This window comes from Boleophthalmus pectinirostris, unplaced genomic scaffold (assembly GCF_026225935.1).
Source record: "Boleophthalmus pectinirostris isolate CB_2022bp ecotype Guang Dong unplaced genomic scaffold, ASM2622593v1 HiC_scaffold_5, whole genome shotgun sequence".
Lineage (NCBI taxonomy): Eukaryota > Metazoa > Chordata > Actinopteri > Gobiiformes > Gobiidae > Boleophthalmus > Boleophthalmus pectinirostris.
Window position 1 is genome coordinate 3,538,630 of NW_026571404.1, and position 15,879 is coordinate 3,554,508.

General features: G+C 41.0%; 1 long non-coding RNA gene across 1 annotated transcript; it reads right to left on the minus strand.

Annotated features, from left to right (window-relative positions):
* Positions 1 to 14,838: 14,838 nt before the first annotated feature.
* LOC129411520 (uncharacterized) lies at positions 14,839 to 15,478 on the minus strand. Its single transcript, XR_008633331.1, has 2 exons — positions 15,390 to 15,478; positions 14,839 to 15,314 (listed from the first exon to the last, which is right to left on the minus strand). It is a non-coding gene; the product is annotated as an uncharacterized LOC129411520 (long non-coding RNA).
* Positions 15,479 to 15,879: the final 401 nt, after the last annotated feature.

The following is a 15,879-nucleotide window of genomic DNA, read 5'->3' on the forward strand; positions in this document are numbered from 1 at the left end:
AACACTGGTCTACTGGCTCCTAAACTTTCTCAATTTCTTGTAACCACTAAAATGAGGAGCTCTCTGGTCTTTTTGTTTTGTAAAGGAGCTCACTAGCGGAAAAAAGTCTGGCCCTGACCCGTCTCCCGCTCTGCTCAAAGTCTTTCAGCACGCGATGCACCGTGAACGTCGCAGATTACACATTTCTATCAGCTAAATAAATTCCACCGACTATTAAACGATCCAAAAACCATACTGTGGAGGCCTTGTCCCCGGCCCACACACACCGACGAGAAAAAACGAGGCAGGATCCTAAAGCTAATGACTGATAATTACCGCGTTAATATGCAGGACACACATGAGCACATCTGTCAGAGATCCTCAACCGACGCAGACGCTCGCTCCTGACTAATTACGGAGAAAATTATACAGGAGATAAGTGCGGACGGGCGGTGAAAGACTCTGGAGACGCTCTGGAGAAGCTCTGGAGACGCTGTGACCCCGGAGACGAGCTGTCAGTCGGTGAAAGGAGAGGAACGCACGGAAACACGACTCGAGAAGAAAACACACGCAGCGGCTCTAATTCCATAAAGCTCTCTCTGTTTATGTGTTATTTACTGCAGCTGTGTAACTTTTCGGTTCCTTTTCGTCTTTTTTTTCCATGGATACGTCACTGCTTTGTCTGGAATGTTCCGCAGTGCGACATTAAACAGCTCTACTTTAATTTTTATTCAATTGCAAGTGGTTTTAGAGCTCAAAAATGACTAGAAAAACAAGCGTTGTGACGGTGAGCGGGGTCGCCTCTCCACAGATCTGACCTGGAACTCGGTCCGGTTCGAAGATAGAAAGGTTTAATGCCGTACTGTGGAACATTCCAGACAAAGCGATAACGTCTCCATGAAGAAAAGGCGTTTGACGGAGCCTCCACCTGAAAAGTTACACAATGCACGTTTGTATGCGTCATTTTTGTTCCGGGGGCCGGATCAGAAAACTCATGTCATATAAACCCCAAAAATAACAATAAGTTCAAATATTTGCGCAGAGAAACGCAAATCTACGGAAGCCGAAAGGGGTCACAACAAACGCAAACGCCGCGACGAATACAAATGCGACAACACAACAAAAAGCCACAACAAACCAAAAAAAAAAAAGCCACAAAAGAAATGACCGCGGGACTCTATTTTAATGCAAACGCCGCAACAAATACAAACGCCTCACAACACAAACGCAAATGCAGCAACACATTAAAAAGCCACAACACATTAAAAAGCCACAACACATCTAAAAGCCACAACGGAAATGACCGTGGGACTCTATTTTCCGATGGACCGCAGCAAGTGAAGAAGAAGAACTACAACATGAAAAGTAAAAGAACAGAGAAGTTGGAAAGGTAAGTAAAAGTAATTTATGGTTTTATCATTATTCGTTTCACATTATAGTTCTTCTTCACTTGCCGCTTGATCGGTCCGTCGGAAAATAGAGTCCCGCGGTCACTTCTGTTGTGGCTTTTAGATGTGTTGTGGCTTTTGCGTTTGTGTTGCAGTGTTTGCGTTTGTTGTGACATCTCTCGGCTTCTGTACAAATCTATTACAGAAATCTTTCTGTAATTTAAAATTTTTCTTTTACAAAATATTTTAATATTATGAACAACCTGAAACTTTAAGAAAAACACAATTTCAACACAAAGTTTTAACATGAACTTGTCTGTAAACAGGAATAAGTCCATTTTTGTTGTAAAATCCTGCACTCGGCTCCACTTTTCTCATGTTGGACATTTTTCTGATGAGGGTGTCACGGTCAACAGTCAAAACGATCGTCCTTTAAGAGCGTTTGGAAAGAGACAAGTCTTCATTTGTGCTGCTCTGGTGGGAGGGGCCACGTACAGAGACGCTGGAGACGCTGCTGTGATAAACACCACAGAAAATTAACAAGATTTTAATAGAAAATATAATTCAAATATTTTAGTAGAAAATCACCCAAGGGCCACATTAAAGGTCTTGGAGCCGTATGTATTTTGACACCTCTGGTCTACTGTATTCTGATTCCTGACAGAGTCGCTGGAGAGAAATTAAATTGGGTGGAGGCACTAGGTGGCGCCAGTGTGAATAACAGGTTGTAGCATTAGAGTTCAGTTCTACACAGGAAATGACTTGGACACAGAAGCTCACACATCACATTATATTACAAGAATAAAGAGTAAAAAAATAAATAAACAAATAAATGGTAATAAACTTGTAAATAAGTGGCAATAGAAAGTAGTAAAAGATCAGTATCAATAGGCAAGTTTCAGCTGAAATATTTTGGTCGGAGGCAAGAAACACGGTAGCGTCAAACACAGTGCGTAACCTCGCGTATTTATCCCCGATAATGGTAAATTCCTGCTGCATTATCGGATGCACAAATAGAAGCACGGAAGAAGGAAAATGTCTTTTTTGTATTCCGAGTGAAAAGAATCTCTAACGTCTTTCAAACATCCGCAGAGCAAACGTAGAAGATCCTAACAAACCGTGGACTCCAACAAGTTCAACAACACATCGAGACTCTTGGAGGTTTTCATCTTTTCTGCTGTGAATGGCCCAGGAGTTTCCACCAAGTCATTGTGGATGTCGCCCAAGTGAATATTTGTCCAGGTAGTTGGTGATTCTGACCAGAAATTTGGTTTGTTCCAGCTTTTGTCGGGGTTGAAAAGGGTGATTTGTCGTCCGTCGATGCTTATGACCAATTTCTGGTCAAATAGTCTTGGGTCCTCTGCCGTTAGAGTGGATAAATAACCGGGATCAATACCCTTTACGTGTTTTCTCGCTCCGTCCGTCATGTTGAATTAGTGTTTCTTGCCGCCGACCAAAATAATTCCCAGCATGCAACGCGCGCTTTTGTCAACAATGAAACTCGCCTATAAGACATAAATTATATAAATGTATATATATTTTAACTCAGTTTGAGGGTTTGTGATTTAGCTGTCGTTTGTCACTGTTTGCTGAAAGTAAAGCTGAGTTGACACTTGCAGACTGATGAGAAAATACTGTCTTATTACGACATTAAAGCTTAATCTTTGGACTGAGCCGTGAGCCATCGCAGCTCCATAATGACGCTCGGCCCGCGGCGATCAGTCTGTAATGGACACTTAAATAAATCAGCGTAAGAGCCTGTGATTTGAATCGTCTGCTCGTATATTTAACGTGGCTCTCAACGACCCGAGTCTGTACGTGGGTCCATCTGTTCACACGTGCACCGCTCACACACTCACCGCCAACTCGAACGCACCGAGTCTCGACTGAAACGAAGCCACTTATGATGAGGGGCAAAAAATGAAAGCGTGACATTTGGTACAGAGCAAGTAAAGGTTTGTTTACACGAGAACGCTTACGGACAAAATATTTTATGAAAGTGTCTTTCGTTTAGACCAGAAGTGTTCACACTTTTTCATGTGAGCTACTTACAAAATGACCAAGTCAAAATGATCGACTTAATACAAAGTCAAACAAACTGCACTGAAACACTGTGGCCCTTTTTTTGGACCCTCCCCCACAGTTTGAGAACCTCTTCTTTAAGAGAACTTCCTCTGGCACTTTACACAAAACTGTGAAAAAAGTGAAGGAAGATTTTTAAACCTGTTTTTTAAAGTTCCAAACTGGAGTTTCATTCTTTTCTGGTTTTGCAGTGATATTTACCAGCCTCTGCACGTTTACCAAACCAAACGCACATCGTGACAAACACAGATGCATTTGTCACTTTTGTTAGACAAACTTCAGCCAAATGTGGCAGTAGGTCTGTTCTGTAGATCCGCTCTATGCTGTAGACCTGCTTTGTGCCAACACTGGAACACAAATTTAGACTGGTTTTTGCTTCACGTTTGGTCTTGTTCTTCTAATCAGCCGCACTGTGGGAGGGGCTTGTGTTCGCTGTACGCAGGAAGGAGCGAGAGCGTGAAAAGGCGAGGGGCGGCGTGCTGACGTGAGGCAGGTGGACAGGTAGGATGTTTAGGAAGTTGAACCTGCCCTGTGATGCACGCTGGTACACGAGGGCACACGCTGTCGCAGACGAGCCGTGCGTAGGGAGCGTGTGTGTTTGTGATGCGCCGTAGAGTCTCCGCGGGTTTCAAATGAGCGCACAGGCTGCACTGAGACGCCCCACACGCTCCTGCACCCGCTACAAGTTTATTACCAACAGCAGCGGCCGGAATGAAATATGATCACACTTGTTGAGTGTCAGACCTCGAGTGAGAGACAAGACCGAGTCCAAACGCGATCGAGTCCGAGACGAGACACGGCGATCTACCCACACGACCTTGGCGATCGACTGGTAGATCGGGATCGACGTATTGGGAACCCCTGGTTTAGACGGTGACAGCGTTTTTGGGGTTTAAAAATGAAAAAATCTGAAACCACCGTCCAGAGTGGAAAAGTTGAATACTCTCCGCCGTAGTGTTTCCGTCTACACTGCCAAAGATGCAAAACTCTGGTCAGATCTGCTCAGGTCGTGTAAACGTTTATGTCACATACATATAGTACAGAAACAAACATGTCGGATCATTTCCAGCTCTAAGGAGGAGGCTCCAAACAAATGTAGAGAATCTGCAGAGACATTATTAGTGAACGGAGAAGGATCTGGAATCACCTCTGTCAGATTCTGGATGCACCAGGTCGTCGCAGTCGAGTCAGACGGATCTGGACGAGACCTGGAGAACCAGTCGATGGTGGGACGACTTTGTGGAAGGAGGAGCTGATGAAAATGTGTGGCATTGTTACGACCCTAAAAGGTGAGTCCCAACATATTTAAAAAGGACACAGGAGTCAAAATATAACTCTTTAATTTCTTTTATCTATAGTTGGTTCTTAATTTTTTTTTAAGTTTTTAAAGGAAAACCCTCCCGTGCCCTAAAAAAAAGAGAAAAGGAATAAACAGAAAGGTGGACCTGGTGAGCCGGTCAAACAGAACAAAAAGGTGTGACACTGGGCCAACCCCGTACAACAACACCCATAACTAAAGACAAAAACCCAAACCAACCTGAACCCAAAAGAAAAGCAAAAACAGGACAGACGCTTCCACCAGGTCAAAACAAAAGGATAATGGCTAACGCAGGCTACATGGAGCCCACCCTGCACCTGGCTGACAGGGGCAAGGCCACCCTCAGAGTCTGGAGCGCACAAAGTGAGCTGAAAACTCAAGAAAAAAACAAAACAAAATAGAATTAAAGAGCACATTTTCAGGATCAGTCCGAGTGTTCATGGTCCTGTTCAAGAGTTTTTTATTACCAAGCAGCACTTTGCATTTATTGGTTTAACAAACACACAAATGTTTCATTTTGTTCTCAAACTGTACCGAAAATGAACCGAACCGTGACCTAATGACATAAAGTCAAACACGAGCTCTTGATGTTTGAGTTAAATGAGTAAATGTTTGATGAGAAAACACATTTTACATCCCATTTAAATGCATGAGCGCCGTGTTTGTATAACGTGAGCCTCTGTCCTTCACACTTCATTATTATTCACACACACACAACAGTGACGCCTTAAGCACTGTATCCTGACAGGTGATTGACAGGTGACTGACAGGTGACGTATGACAGAACGGTTTAGATATTTGATGGATGAGGGGAAGAAACATGGATCGAAACTTAACTAAGAAATGGGTCAAATATTGTTTATACACGACATACGAGATAAATCATGATCTAAAGATGAACAGAAGTAGAATTTGAACCAAACTAATTGTAATAAAAACATTAAAAAGCAGATAAACAGTGTTGGGAGTAACACGTTATAAAAGTAACAAATTACTGTCATGTGTTGCTTTTTGCTGTAACACAGTAATGTGGCTTTACAGGGGGAAAAAAGTTGTATTTTTGGTACAGTTTGGGAACAAAATGAAACATTTGTGTGTTTGTTAAACCAATTATTCAAACGGGAAAATAAAATAAATGCAAAGTGCTGCTTGGTAATAAAATTTTCTGAAAAAAAGTATGAATTAATATAAAATAAATTCCTTGAGTGCAGCACAAACAGTTCCAGCATGAAGTTTTACTCAATCTTCAGATTTTTGGCCAGAAAAAAACAACTTGTCCACATTGTTCGGCGTAAGTTCAGATCTGTGGAGGTGGAGATTCTGCGTCGGCGAAAGGTGAAAGTGAGGACCGCGGTGAGAAGACCATATTTTTTCAAGGGTTCACGTAGTTTGGAGGGATGTAGTCAAGGCGAGGGGCAATTTTTGTGAAGGTGGCCGCTCTAACTATAAAGCGCTGCGGGAAACTCTGACGCCCCAATCACAGACGAGTTCCTCTGTGAATATTAAAGAGCCGTTCACTCGTGCACAGCCCTGCACCGAACCAAACGTCCTCTAATGAAACAGTTCAGCACAAATACATGAACCATGACACGTCTAGTGAAAGTTCAAATATCATTATAGAGAAGCAGTAGACTTGTAATTATAATGACCACCAAAAAAAAACAATGAAAATCCATCATCTGTGGACGTTGTGATGTTACGTCCCTTTTGCTCGGGGAGAAACAGAAGTGACAATAAAACCAGGATTGGTCTAGACCAGGAGTGTCCAAACTTTTTCATCAAGGGCCACATCTCTAAACACAGATGAAGCAGAGGACTGATCGAAGGTCGTAGACTGATGCTCAGTACAGGAAATAATTGAAATATGTTCATGTTTATCACGTTAGAATGAACCATGAGTCTTTATTCCTGCTAAGATCCTTAAAACCAAACACTAAATATGAAATATTGGCTTTATCAAGGCAGATTTCCAAAAAACTTGCAGTAAAAAAATATTTTTTAATTGATACAAGGTCATTTGGACCAATTCACCTGGAAGTCTGAGGGCCAAGAACAATTTTTTTTTTTTTTCTTTTTTTTTAAACTTCTGTCTCTCATAAGTTTGCCCTTTAATACTGACAATTTCAACATTCCATCCAACATCTTGTATGAGCAGGTGGTCTGTACGTGTACATTATTCATTCAAATTAATAACATTTAATAATATTTAATATTTAAATATACACATACTGAAGAAATACCAATGATAATTTACTAAGTGTGGTTCTGTACTTCTTAAAAAGTTTCCAGGCTCATATATGGGATACCAAAGTTCTTGAAAAATGTGTCCATAATTATTTTTTCAAGAGTTCGTTTTTCCAAAGGTAGAAATTCTGACAATTGACTCGTAAATAACCTAAATGTAGGAGGTAAATCCAAGAACAATTTGTCTGAGGGCCGCATTTGGTCCCCGGGCCATAGTTTGGACATACCTGGTCTTAGGGGTGCGAGAGGTTCTGGGTTCAGATCCCAGACGAGCCCCCATTTGTTTCTCTACAGTAAAACAAAAGTCTGTTCACGGAGACTTGGGCTCAACAGACAATTTGAAGAAAACAAACATGAATTTTCAGGATGTGGTTGGTTCATTCATGTCGTTTTAAAAAGCAGGACAATATCAAGTAATCCAAAGTATTCAGATTACATTACTCACTTTAAGTAATTTAATGGATTCTGTTACAAACTACATTTTTGTGTGTGTAATCTGTAATCTGTAGGGGATTACATTTTAAAATTAACCTTCCCAACGCTGCATATTGAAGCTTTAATGTTGTTCAACTCATGTCCAACTGCACTGCATTTATGAGATGGACTGAGGAAACATGTGATTATATGTTTATTTATTTATATGTTTATTTCATTCATAAAGTATTAAAAAAAAACATTAACAGTGTCCTAATATTAAACACACAAGAAATTAATGAAAAGGAGCAGAAAGAAAAAAGTCATCTTATGTTTTTTTTCTTTTCTCTTTTCCAGACACATTCACGCTGAGATTCACTTTAAAACATTTCAATGACAAATGTGAATAAACTGCAAACAGAACTGTTGTATAATGAACGATAAGGTCACGCTGTGATGTAATGATCCTGAGGTGATGAGCGGCGACAGAAGCAGCAGCAGCAGACGAGAGGAGACTCGATGTGACGCGGGAATCTGGGTCAGAGCGCGGGTCACACGAGCGCCACGGGCGAAGACGAAAAGAACAACAACGTGATTTTAGCGCAGACTCTTCATGTGGACGGTTTAGATCAGGGGTCTCTAATTAAATCTCTAAGAACCAAAATATGTCCACAAAGATCTGACAGAAGACGGTGTTTGATTTGTCAAAATACAACGGGAAAATCAACAAATCTGACAAGAACAAACTAAAAACATCATTTATCAAAAGCACAATGTTTCTTCATTAGTGCATTTGTTGGAAAAACTCAATTTGTGTAAAACTGATTTAATCAAACCCACAGCAGAACCAATGAAAAACATACAGGATCTATTTAATGAGAGGAGACACCAACTCGTCAAAACACTCATATTTACCAAAAAAAAAAAAAAAATTTTCTTCATTATTTGTCTCCAAAACCAAAATGAAAAAACAGATAATGATTTGTTTTTTCAGTTTTCTATTTTGTGTTTAAATGGAAAAAACGGATAAAGACCTTTTCCCGTTTACGTGACTACGTAAACTGAGATGCCGGACTGAACCAGGACTAAACCAGGACTGAACCAGGACTAAACCAGGACTGGACCAGGACTAAACAAGGACTGGACCAGGACTGGACCAGGACTGGACCAGGACTGAACTGTTTTCAATCCTGGTCTGGTCCGGTCCCGGTCTCAGTCCCGGTCTGGTCCCAGTCTCAATCCTGGTCCTGTTACCGGTCTTAATCACGGTCTGGTCCTGGTCTCAGATCCGGTCTCAGTCCTGGACTGGACCTGGTCTGGTCCCGGCCTCAATCCTAGCCTCAGTCCTGGTCCTGTTACCGGTCTCAGTCTCGGTCTCAGTCTCAATCACGGTCTGGTCCTGGTCTGGTCCTGGTCTGGTCCTGGTCCCGCCCTCAGTTCTGGTCTGTTCAGTTCCAGTCTCAGTCCTGGCCCTAGTCCTGGTCTAGTCCCGGACCTGGTTTAGACCTGATTCGGTTTAGTTCTGGTTTAGGCCTGACTTAGACCTGGTTTAGTAGTGTATTAGTCCTGGTTAAGTCCTGGTTAAGTCCTGGTTAAGTCCTGGTTTAGTCCTGGTTTAGTCCTGGTTTAGTCCTGGTTTAGTCCAACATCACAGTTTAAGTCACGTAAGTGTCCATTTTTTTCCATTTTTCATTTAAACACAAAATCGAAAACTGAAAAAAACAAATCATTATCTGTTTTTTTCATTTTGGTTTTGGAGACAAATAATGACGAAAACAGTTGTTGTTTTTTTCATTTCCTTATTTTTGGTTTTATATTGAAAAACTAATGAAGCCCTTGTTGTTTTTAAGTACAAACATACACAGTTGAATTCCACACACTTTTGCGTCACCGTTTGATTTCCTCCTGAAAACTCGACTAAACGCGGAATAAAAAGTGAAGACGCGACGCTACTTTTGACCCTCATCATATAAACGTCGCCTGAAGCTCTGTGTCTGAAACTCTGACGCTGAAGTGCAATTTTGCTTTATTCTCTCTTAGAAGAACCTGTTTCTGAGTTTATTCCAGCACATTTTAGTTCACATAATAAAAACATATATTCTTTTGTCGTTTTTCGGCCTGATTTGTCGTATTAAAGACACTTTCTGTTGAACTCTACTCAGACTTTTGCGTTTGACTGAAATCTGTGTATTATTCATTCATTCATTTTTCAGATTAAAACCAAAAATAAGAAAATTAAAAACACAACTATTTTCTTCATTATTTGTCTCCAAAACCAAAATGAAAAAACATAACGATTTGTTTTTTCAGTTTTCCATTTTGTGTTTAAATGAAAAATGGAAAAAGCGGATAATGTTTACATGACTTAAACTGCGATGCCGGACTGAACCAGGACTAAACCGTTTTCAGTCCTGGTCTGGTCCCAGTCTCAGTCCCAGTCTCAATCACAGTCTGGTCCTGGTCTCAGTTCCGATCTCAGTTCCTCCCAGTTCCGGTCCCAGTTCCGGTCCCAGTTCCGGTCCCAGTTCCGGTCTCAATCACAGTCTGGTCCGGGCCTCTGTTCTGGTCCCAGTTCCGGTCCCAATCACAATCTGGTCCTGGCCTCAGTTCCGGTCTCAGTTCCGGTCTCAATCACAGTCTGGTCCTGGCCTCAGTTCCGGTCCCAGTTCCAGTCCCAGTTCTCCGGTCTGAGTTCCGGTCTGAGTTCCGGTCTGAGTTCCGGTCTCAGTCCTGGTCCCGGTCTAGTCCCGGACCTGGTTTAGACCTGATTCGGTTTAGTTCTTGTTTAGTCTGTAGTCTGGTAGTCCTGTTTAGTTTCAGTCCTAGTCCGTCTTAGTCTGTTTAGTCCTGGTCGTCCTGGTTTAGTCCTGGTTTAGTCCTGGTTTAGTCCTGGTTCAGTCCTGGTTTAGTCCTGGTTTAGTCCTGTTTAGTCCCTGGTTCAGTCCTGGTTTAGTCCTGGTTTAGTCCTGAGTCCTTTAGTCCTGGTTTAGTCCTGTTTCTGGTTAGTCCTGGTTAGTCCTGGTTTAGTCCTGGTTTAGTCCTGGTTTAGTCCTGGTTCAGTCCGTTTAGTCCTGGTTTAGTCCTGGTTCAGTCCTGGTTTAGTCTGGCCTCACAGTTTATGTCACGTGAACAGGAAACGTCCGTTATCCGTTTTTTTCCCATTTTTCATTTAAACACAAAATTGAAAACTGAAAAAAAAACCGAATCGTTATCTGTTTTTTCATTTTGGTTTTGGAGACAAATAATGAAGAAAATAGTTGTTTTTTTTCGCTTTCTTATTTTTGGTTTTATATTGAAAATCGCACAGACGACACACGGTTTGTCTTCGTTCTTGGTGTTGCGTTCGGGTCCCGGTTGCCTCCCTGATAAACCCTCGAGCCGCCGTGTTCCATAAATCAAGATATGAACATTAATAACAGAAGAAGTGGCACCGCTTCCCCCAAGGTCGACTCCCGCTGCCGTTAGAATCACGTTTGATTGACAGCAGTCGTGTCTCGTTGCCAAGCGCCTTCCCCCGTCAAACCAGAAGAGCAGACGGGAATTCATCGACTCTTTGGTTTGGAGGAACTGGGCTCCGGTCAAGCGTTAACGGAGGAAACAGAGGCAGATTTTTTACATCCAAACAGCTCTTATTCAGAAACTAGAAGGACTATTGAAATAAGTGGTAACACTTTATAATAACTACACCTTATTTAGCCTTAATAAAGCATGAACAAAGACTTAATTAATAATGATTCACGCTTAGTAACTACTTAATTACTACCTGAATTAGCACTTAACTTGCACTTAATTCATCTGTGCTGTAAATAGTTACTCATAAGTATTTCTTACTTAATTACTCATGAACTAACCATTTGTGTGTGCATTTGTAAATGTATATTTAAGTACAAATTTGAGCATTTATTAATGATTAGTAAGCCATGAGAGAATGATTTACTAATACTGCATTATTTTTTCTCTGGAATTTGACCAACCTTAACAAATGCTTAAACCAGGAGAGTCAAACTCATTTTGTTCTGGGGGTCGTGTCCAACCGACTTTGATCCCAAAGTGTCCGGATCAGAAAACTCATGTCATATAAACCCCAAAAATAACAATAAGTTCAAATATTTGTGCAGAGAAACACAAATCTATTACAGAAATCTTTTTTAATTGATAAACTCTTTCTTTTACACAATATTACAATATTATTGTGACGGAGCCAGTCCGTCTATGATTTTCGGTGGCGTTTCCCCCCCTACACGTAACCGCGGTCTGCACTGACGTGCCCGCGCGCACACACGCTGAGTCATCCCGCACACACGAGTTCATTCCCCGTTTCCCCGCTGTTTCATTCATTCGCGCCGTATTCACTGTTATCGCCTTCTCCCCTCTTTCCTCCGTTACTAATTCGCCAAGGCTGCACACTTGAGCGCGTTAGAGTAATTTATTTCACTTGTCTCCTACCTGTCCGATGACGCCGTCTCTCTCTCCTTCGACGCGGCGCCTCTGCCAAACCGAGCCTTTATTTCCTGGTAGTTGAAATAGGTGCTGTTCGCGCCGTGGTGCTGACCATGTGACGCGCATTATGTAATACGATTTTCTTTACGTTTTTCAGCTATTATTTTTGACATTTAATGTACATTATTACTGTGTGCTCAACGTAGCATAGACAAGGTAGGTTTATGGTTAAATTGTTTGTCTTTAGAGTGATTTTGATGTGTTGCTCAGTGGGAGGAGTCAGGTGGTATAAAGGGGAGCCGTTCCTGGCTGTTAATCAGTCTGCCACCGGGTACAGAGCAGGTAACGTCGGGTGCTGTACAGAATCTTAAAGGGGACAGTTAACGCTGAACTTGACCCTGTTTCTTCGCTGTAAATACTTTTTGGACGTTTTGCTCACTGTAAATATTCTGCACTGTTTTTGGGATTTTTGCACTTTGGACACTGGCACAATAAACCACCTGCACCTGCAGAATCTCGATCTTGCCTAAGTTTTTGATAGAGCCCCGCCACAATTATGAACAACCTGAAACTTTAAGAAAAATGCAATTTCAACACAATGTTTTAACATGAACTTGTATGTAAATATGAATAAGTCCATTTTTGTTGTAAAATCCTGCACTCGGCTCCACTTTTCTCATGTTGGACATTTTTCTGATGAGGGTGTCACGGTCAACAGTCAAAACGATCGTCCTTTAAGAGCGTTTGGAAAGAGACAAGTCTTCATTTGTGCTGCTCTGGTGGGAGGGGCCACGTACAGAGACGCTATGTTCAGCGACGCAAGAAATGACCAATATTTTAATAGAAAATATAATTAAAATATTTTTGTAGAAAATCACCCGAGGGCCATATTAAAGGTCTTGGAGGGCCGGATCTGGCCCCCGGACCGTATGTTTGACACCTGTGGCTTAAAGGGATAGTTCAGGTTTTTTGACATGAATCTGTGTGTCGTCCCCATCAGCAGTGTCGTGCATCAACTCTGACTTTACCTCCGACAGCGTCCGGTGAGTCGAGATCCTGGCCGGTTTTGGTGCTGAGGAAAGTAGTTCGGCAGGTTGTCTGGGGACAGTAAAATAAAGCGTTTTTCTTCTCAAAACAACATGTGTTCAAAAGAGTGATACATTTGCACCACAAAACCTCCGTCCTCTAAAAAGTCAGACCTCATAATCACTTGGCGCTATTTTCTCTCCGTACGTATCACTGCACCGCTTGTTTCACTTTGTTAACTGCTCGGAATATTCGCCTCTTCTCTCTCTCTGCCTAATTTCGTCTAACTCTCTCTGGTGAATTTCGGCATTAGTATATTCGGGTTCAAAAAGATCTCCCATTGGTTCTGTGCTAAAATCAGTTTCTTCATCATCGGTGTCGTAGTCAGACATGTTGTCGTTAACATTCTGAGCAGTTAACAAAGTGAAACAAGTGGTGCAGTGATACGTACGGAGAGAAAATAGTGCCAAGTGATTACTTGAATTTGTTTGCCTTGTTGTTTACTTCTGCTTGACCGGGCTCTATTGTAAACACCGAACTTGGCGAATATGGAGCGCAGACCTCGACCAGCTTCATTTGTCTGGAGCCGCTTCTATCCACAGTCTGGATTTTTGACACGTGTTTGCAGCCGGTTTTATGGAAGAGAATAATTTATTTCATCAGATTTAGAATTTTAAACGTTGCTGAATTTCACTTTGAATTTTTTAACTCTGATAAAAAAATGTTATTTATTTATTTTAGTTTTTTTCATATTGAATTTTAAACAATTTGAAAATGTACACATATAAATTCATTTTTTAAAGGTCATTCAGAATAAAAACATGGATCCTCGTCGCTCACTCAGGGTCGACGCTTCTGCCTTGGCGTCTTGGATCTTTGCTGTGAAATTTCTCACTGTGAATTTCACACTGAATTTTGATTTATTGAATTTGAGGCCTTGAAAATATCTGCGCTGAATCAGGAGTGGGAATTATTTTTTTCCATGGAGCCTCATGAGAATCAGAAATTATTTGAGGGTCAGGCCAAAATGTTTCACTCAAATCTGCAGAATATTAATTGTACGCACACGTTTTGATTTACGTATTGTGTCATTTTGTACGTGGATGAGAAAATCTTGGGCACCTCTAAAATAAAAGCAATGTAGTTTTACTCCACGCATGAGGTAAAATTATAAATAGTGCTGTCAAGAGATTAAAAAAAAATTGAGCGATTAATTAATTATGATATGTAATAAATGAATCCAATTAATCTCTTTTTTAATCTCACCTATAAATTGCTGAGAAAAGCTTCAATTTGAGGTATTTTCATTTAAATTCATTATTACATTATTGTGGCAGATCAAAAGACTGATACAGAACAAAAAAAATGACTTTATAACATGATTTATTGTTTAACGGATGCAGTCATTTATTTAGTTATTTATTACTAATTTGCATAAATAAATTCAACTTTACGACATATAAACATCACCACTCTAGAGCCACATCAGCCCGTTTGACATTATAATGTGTTTAATGCAGATTTGTGCAACTCTCACAGAAACTAAACTTAAAACCACATGACTAATTTGCATAAACTAAGAGGAGAAAAAAAACCAAAAAACGCTCTTGTGCGCTGATGTGGTTCAGCTTCTGTCGGACTAAAAGTGGACGACTCAGTGGAATATAGATGTTCTTTCTGTGACAGAGGGGATGTTCTGCTGATGGTGAGTCTGTTCTGTGTTTGTCGTGATGTTTTCAAAGATCAGACATGTGCAGGTTTATCGCAAATGCAGCGGGAACGGGAATGAAAATGACAATTCTTTGCAGGAGCGATGTGTTTTTGTCCCACCAACACTTAAAAACAGATTTTATAATAAGGCAACTCGCAAACAGAAACAGTAAAGTTAGAGATTAAAAATGAGATTAACATGACTGGAATTAATTAATCACAATTAACGCGATAATTTGACACCTTTATTTAGTTTATTTATTTATTTTGTAATTCCAAATGATCTTAAACGGGACGATCAGAGTCAAATAAAGAGCCGTATGTGGCCCCGGAGCTGCACAAAGCCCAGGTCTGTGCTGAATATTTAAAAGTTAAAAGTTGAAAATGTAAATGTTATTAGGTTCTTTTTTGAGTTTGTTTTCATAGCCGACAGTTTGGACTCCTTCCTGTGGTTTTCCTCAGAGTCACGTGATGTTGCTGTGATGATTTAGACGACGTTCACACATATCCAGGCATGTTGAGAAACGAATATTTCCCTCCCTCCGTTTTCCAAAATAACATCGTGCACACAGCATCGTTTTCGTTTTCATCGACCTGCATAAATCCTCCGTCGAGCGCCGTCAAAACTACACCAAACCTCTGGGCGGCGCCTGGATTAGATTCAAACCTGTAGCGTTTATTTCATTACAGTTGTAAGTTTTACTCACAAACACCTGGAAAAACAATGTGCATTAGTGATCGGGCTCGCCTCTCCACAGATCTGATAAAGAAGTGGTAAAATCACTGACCTCTGAGCCTCATTTGTCTCTGGTCGTGGATCTGAAACATCGGCTCTTTGAAAACGAAACACATGAAGAGAGTTTCAGCAGAAGAAATGTGGCTGCTGCTCTAAATGCTTCATCATCATCATCATCATCATCATCATCAGATCTAAAGGGAAACACTGGTCACACTTTTGGCACTTTTTGTCTCACTTTTACAGAAGTCGTGGCGGCTCATAACAAACACAAACGCCGCAACAAATACAAACGTGACAACACAAATGCAAACGCCACAAAAAATAAAAGCCACAACAGAAGTGACCGCGGGACTTGTATTTGTTTGTGGCGTTTGCATTAAAATAGTCCCGCTGTCGCTTCCGTTGTGGCTTTTTTTTTTTTGGAGTTTTTTGGTTTGTTGTGGCTTTTTGTTGCGGCGTTTGTTTTTGAGTTTGTGTTGCGGCATTTGCGTTTGTTATGAGCCCTTCCGACTTCCTTACACTTTACACGCAAACGCCAA